Genomic DNA, 6,246 nt, shown 5'->3' with positions numbered 1-6,246 from the left:
CCGGGTCATGTCGTTGCCACCACGTGAAGGCACCCCTTTTCAAACCCTTAAAGACGACAAAGAACTAATCTATAATGAATGGAAAATGAAGGTTATAATCTTACACGTCCAGTTGGAGGTCGCTCTGAGGCCACACAATTATTCTTAAAAAATCGTTTTGACACCGTTATATTAGTCAGGTGGTATCAGGCACTAAAATAAATAAATAAATAAATGAATGGAATACGATCTTGCTGGGAAAAGGCTAAAGGGGATTCGATCGCATCTTTCTCAATACACCGTACACTTTTTTCCTCTCCTCACTATTCTTTGCAATGGGATGTGATGATGGATTGCATACATGATAATGATGATGGTGATGGTGTAATATATGACGAAGATGATTATAAATGACGAAGATGATTATAATGGCGATGATGACGACGACAGTGCTGAATATTCCACTTTCAATGAACATTTTATTTCCATATTCACTTTACATACAACACTGGAAGATGGTAAAGACGATTGAGTGAGCAGTGACAGGTAAGCATGTAGGTAGGTAGATAGGCTGGAAGGAACGCAGGTAGGTAGAATGATAGGTACGTAGGTTGGAGGGTAAGTAAGACTGTGGCGAGATGGATAAATAGATATGCCAGGAGCTAAGCAGATAGGTAGGTAGGAAGTTAGCAAGTGTGTGGCTGAATGAAAAGGTACAGTACAACCAAGCCAAAATTCACTGACACTTCTCAGCAAGATACGCAAGTGGAAGGTATAACATGAACAATTTTTACGTGTTGCAATACGAAGCACGAAGCAAAAAGAGTATGAGAATGATGGATACACTCTGTCATTTAAGTGGGAATGAGAAATACGGAAGGTAGGACACAGTGATGGCAGAAAAATGTCGGCGAATTTTTGTACATGGTTGTAGTGAGTACGTCAGCAGGTGTAGAGACAGGAAGACAAGCAGGCAATTAGGTAAGTAGAAAAGTATTGTACCACAGTTATTTCGGGAGGTACAGGGTATTTACACGTTGGGTAGGTAGGTAGGTAGGTAGGTTGGTAAATAAACAGGTGTAAGGAGAGAGGACGAAAGAGTGAAAGACAGACAGGTTGAGGGGTAGGTCCGTAACTGATTAGCTGGGAAGGTAAGTAGAAAGGTAGATTGACAGGTGTTAGGGAAGAGGGTATGGGTGAGGGACAGAGACAGACAGACAGGTGTGGTGAAAGTGAGAGGTAGGTTAAAAATTGGCAAGTCAGGAAGGCCAGTATCAGTGTGTGTGTGTGTGTGTGTGTGTGTGTGTGTGTGTGTGTGTGTGTGTGTGTGTGTGTGTGTGTGTGTGTGTGTGTGTGTGTGTGTGTGTGTGTGTGTGTGTGTGTGTGTGTGTGTGTGTGTGTGTGTGTGTGTGTGTGTGTGTGTGTGTGTGTGTGTGTGTGTGTGTGTGTGTGTGTGTGTGTGTGTGTGTGTGTGTGTGTGTGTGTGTGTGTGTGTGTGTGCGTGCGTGCGTACGTGCGTGCCAGAGAGAGAGAGAGAGAGAGAGAGAGAGAGTTAAACCAGGTGTGACCATTTTGCACGAGGGCCTGAGGCAAGTAACGAATGGCTTTTATCTTCCAGTAAAAATAAAACAATAATCATAGTGGCGTAGAAACAACTAAGAAAAACAAGACATAACTAAGGTGTGTAACTAAAACTAAGGTGTGTAACTAAACCCAAGCTCCTTAAAACTTAACACTAAAAAGCCTTAAGGATAAAACACATTATTGAAGGATTTAGTCTTTACATATAAGAGGTCAGATACAGTGTTCTATATTCCTTTTAATACGACAACACCTTCATTTATTTCAGTCTTACTTCATGTCCAGACGACTTTTATTTGGAAGGATGTCTCGCAGTGAAAAGGTTGAGAGATCATTAGAAACCAAGGAGGAGGCGACTGTAACAAGTGACTCATTATGACAAACACTAGCTATGTAACGCCACGTGACAATAACTCAAATAAATAAATGGTATGGATGTATAAATAGTGCCATGAATGTATAAATAAGAGGGGTAGGATGTGGAAGCTGACGAGGCAAAAGAACTTACGAAGGACCGAAGGAATTAAGAAACAAAATAATAGGTGCCAGTATGCTCGGAAATACACACGAAAAGGGTTGAACTCCTTTGTTTACTTTGGTAGTGGACGGAATGCTCTCTCTCTCTCTCTCTCTCTCTCTCAAGGGTCGTATGGCCTGTGAAGTGGGCCCAGTAACTTCAAAGGCCTAAATGAAGTGTGAATGGATGCAGGAACCATTTCACTACTGGTACCCTAATAATACTTATGGTAGTTTCGTGACTTACTGTTACTATACCCAGATCCTTCCCTCCAAGGAATAAATGGAAAACAGGATATAATAAGATCTGATAGGATAGGATGATGATAATGATGACGACGACGACGATGACGATGATGATGATGATGATGATTTACAAAACTGGTGGAGAACATTTTAATATGCCATTACCCGCTTAGCTGTAATCATGAGGAGTAATCACCCTAACAATTCCTTCTGCTTTACAGTCATTACGATTATGATACCATTATCAAAATATCCCAGTAACTATAATTCGACATGACAATTACACCCATGTTTATCGGTGGAGTTAAATTGGTTACACACGATCACGTCAGGGCGCCTACCTATATTTTTATAATTACTTAGCTTGAATGGAGAGCTACTGAGGAAACTGGCAAGGGGAAAGACAGCGTATATACTGAGGCAATACTATCGACAGCCAATAACATTCTGAGTCGGTAATATCCTGAGGCGGCAACAAGACATCGAAGTGATACACCTTAGTCCACCGTCAGGATGGCCGAGTGGTCTAAGGCGCCAGACTCAAGATAATCTTCCCCTTGATCGGGGGTGCTGGGCTTTCTGGTCCTCTCTGAGGGCGTGGGTTCGAATCCCACTCCTGACACACTTTTTACTAACAACGCCAAGAGAACATACTTTAAGATACTTTACTGACTCTACATTTACGACAAAAACCCAACAGAGAACATTCGAACACTTGATCAGGCTCTCCCCCAAACAACTCAGGTGTGCCATCGACGTAAGCACCATGTAACACCTCTCACTGCAAATTATGTTTACTTACAGAACCAGAAGAAACATGAAAAGGCTCTGGCTATAGTTTAAATACCTCGTGACACAAAAGAAACAAAGACATTAGCTGTGACTTAACTGTTCGGCACGGGAGATGTCCGCATCAAACCAGTTCTCTCTACACGGGATGATTTAAAAAACAAAAAACACTTCATTACTGGGACATCGAATGCTCTATGACAAATCTCCCCCCCAACACACACACACACACACACACACACACACACACACACACACACACAAAGCCCCTATGGGTAACAAATAAACTGCCAGGATCTTATGACATGTAAGGAAAATTCAGTATCAGTCAGTGCTGCTGCTCTATAGTGATATGAACTGGACCAATACTTCCAAGAACTTGTGTACTGGTGTCCATATCCTCCCAGTTCACTCACAGAAATTTATAAGGATATTCTCAGCAAGAATCCTACATCTAAACGGTAATTGTTTTTGCTACACAGCTTACCTTCCATACTGAATGACCAATCCTGCAGAACGGAGACAGTGAGGTGGAGTACTGGTCCAATACACTTATAAGATCAGCTGTCTTAGTAGACTGAATGCCTGACAGTGTGATATGATAATGAGGGGTGCAATTTTACCACACACACACACACACACACACACACACACACACACACAGATGGGACAGATGCTACCTTGATCCACCCTGTTTGACTTCTGAGGTAGGTTAATTAATCCGATAAATCAATAAAGCTTTTCTCTCAGCATGGAATTCGTCTACCCTGTTAAGTGCATGATGTGTGATAAAGACGTGGCTCTGCATACTTAGGACAAGCAGTTCAGGCCGTTCCAGATCAGGGAGAAACGTTAATCTAGGGAAGAACAGGAATGGGAAGAAGGGCACTTGATAAACAAAGTATACTGTCCGTATGTAAACCAAAAATAATACATGTAATCAGTGTCGCCTTCCCGTTCTACCTTGGGGATCGGTAACCTGAAGTATAACAAAATTTCTGTAACTTACTTAAGGAGAGGTCAGAGAGGAAGGCAAAGACTACCAGTGACGTTACGAGTGACCTAAAGAGAAAGGACGCTTCTTGAATAAGTGAACAAACGAAGGTAGAAAATATAACACAATATATAGAAAATATAACAAAATTAATATACAGAAAATGGCATGGGCAGGTCAAGTCCTTCGCAGAACAGATATTACATGGACAACCAGAGTAACTTTTGTGGCAACCCGGACACCACTGACAGAACCAGATGCAGAGGATTTATAAGCAAATTTGATGGGAATATTAAGGCAGTATAAGGAAAATGAATCGCTAATGATTAGGTGTTGAGAAAGTCTTCGATGCCCAGGAGACAGGCCTAATACAATATACACTGCGCTACGGAGGGGGTCCCCGGGAAGGCCCCACCATTGTCGTCCTGAACAATGGTGACAAGTGAAGGATCTGGAAGGGAAGGGAGGGAGAGAAGTGTGTGAGAGAGGGAGAAGTGAGAGAGAGGGAGAGAAATATGCTGGGTGAGGGAGAGAAGTGTCTGAGAGAGCGGGAGAGGGGGAGGGAAAGGAGGAGAAGGGAAGAGTGTGAGAGAAGGAAAGGGAGAAAGGAGGGTGAATGGGATGGTGTAAAGGAGGGGGAAAAGATGGGGTAAGGGAGAGGGAAGGAAGCGTGTGAGAGGTGAGGGTGGAGTTCAGGAGGGGGGAGGAAAGTCAGGGAGGTACAAACGATACACACAGAAGAAAGTAAACAACAGAAGCACTGGCCCTTCAGAGGCCGTTTATTACAGAACAGGTGATAATTAACAATTCTACGCGTCAAAGACAAGGATAGGCAAGCAGGAGGGGATGAATGGAAGAGGAAGATACAGAGGTGAAAAGGGAGAATGGGTGAGAAATGAGGGTGAGGTGAGATGTGAAGTAATACAAATGGAAAGTGAAGAGGGAGAGTTAAGAAAGGAAGGGTGAAGAGAAGAAGGGTGAGGAGTAGAGATAAATGAATGGGAGGTGAAGAGAGGAAGGGTGAAAGAGAAGGAGGGTGAAGAGAGAGAGTGGGGAGGGTAGAGATAAAGGGGGTGTGGGGAGGTGAGAGGGGGGTTAGCGGGATGCAAAGCTGAACGATGGTGATAAGAGACTGAAAGGAAGCAGAGGGAGGGTAATTGAGAGAGAAGGGGACGGGAAGACAAGTGAAGCGAAGCGAAGACAATTATGAGAGGCGAAGACAAGGGAAGAGAAGAAAAGGAAAGAGAAGACTAGGAAAAAGAAGAGATAAGAAGAGAAGAAAAGAGAAAAGAGGTAAGTAAAAAATGACATAAGTGAAGAGGAGACGTGAAGACAAGGAGAGAGGTGAGAACAGAAGAGAGGAGACGAGAGAAGCATTTGAGACAAAGCCGAAGGGGGATGGTGTGGCGTGGGGGGAGTACATTTATGGGGGGATGGGGGAGGGGGGGGCAGCTGGCAGTGACAGGAGGGGGAGAGGGAACGAGAGTGAGACAAAGCTACAGAGGGGGTGGGGTAGGGTGGGGGAGGGGGCGGGTGGCAGTGACGGGAGAGAGGTGGGTCGGGGGAGGAGGGGGGGGAACAAGGGGCCCACAAGACGGATGGTGATTGGCTCAACCAGGGTGAATGGCGGGGAAAAACACCAATCGTAAAAGCCAATCTTAATTTTTCGGCTGTGTGGTGAGGAAGGAGAGAGACTGATATAGAGAGAAAGTGTGAGAGAAGTCTGTGGGCGTGATAACAGATATTTCACGAATCACACACACACACACACACACACACACACATTCTCTTAAGATATATATATATATATATATATATATATATATATATATTTAATGAGTGTGAGAGAGAGAGAGAGAGAGAGAGAGAGAGAGAGAGAGAGAGAGAGAGAGAGAGAGAGAAATAGCACAGGGGGAAAGGGTCATGACAAGACTGAGAACAAAGAGGTGGAGAGAGAGAGAGAGAGAGAGAGAGAGAGAGAGAGAGAGAGAGAGAGAGAGAGAGAGAGAGAGAGAGAGAGAGAGAGAGAGAAATGAAACAAAGGAAAGTAAAGGAAATGACACTGAGGAAGAATTAAACCTGAAACAGAGGAAAGGGAAAAATAATAAAAGTCACCTCTAAACTGATGTTCAGCCCTTTCA

At 43.7% G+C, this 6,246-nt stretch overlaps 1 non-coding gene across 1 annotated transcript; it reads left to right on the top strand.

Moving 5' to 3' along the window:
• The first annotated feature begins 2,829 nt into the window (after positions 1–2,829).
• Positions 2,830–2,944, top strand: TRNAL-CAA (transfer RNA leucine (anticodon CAA)). The gene is made up of 2 exons: positions 2,830–2,867; positions 2,900–2,944. It is a non-coding gene; the product is annotated as a tRNA-Leu (tRNA).
• The last annotated feature ends 3,302 nt before the right edge of the window (positions 2,945–6,246 follow it).

This window comes from Coenobita brevimanus, chromosome 97, assembly GCF_032717465.1.
Source record: "Coenobita brevimanus isolate Jiangsu-jjx chromosome 97, ASM3271746v2, whole genome shotgun sequence".
Taxonomy (NCBI): Eukaryota; Metazoa; Arthropoda; class Malacostraca; order Decapoda; family Coenobitidae; genus Coenobita; species Coenobita brevimanus.
The sequence above is the reverse complement of the archived record's forward strand: the minus strand, read 5'-3'. Positions and strand labels throughout refer to the sequence as shown.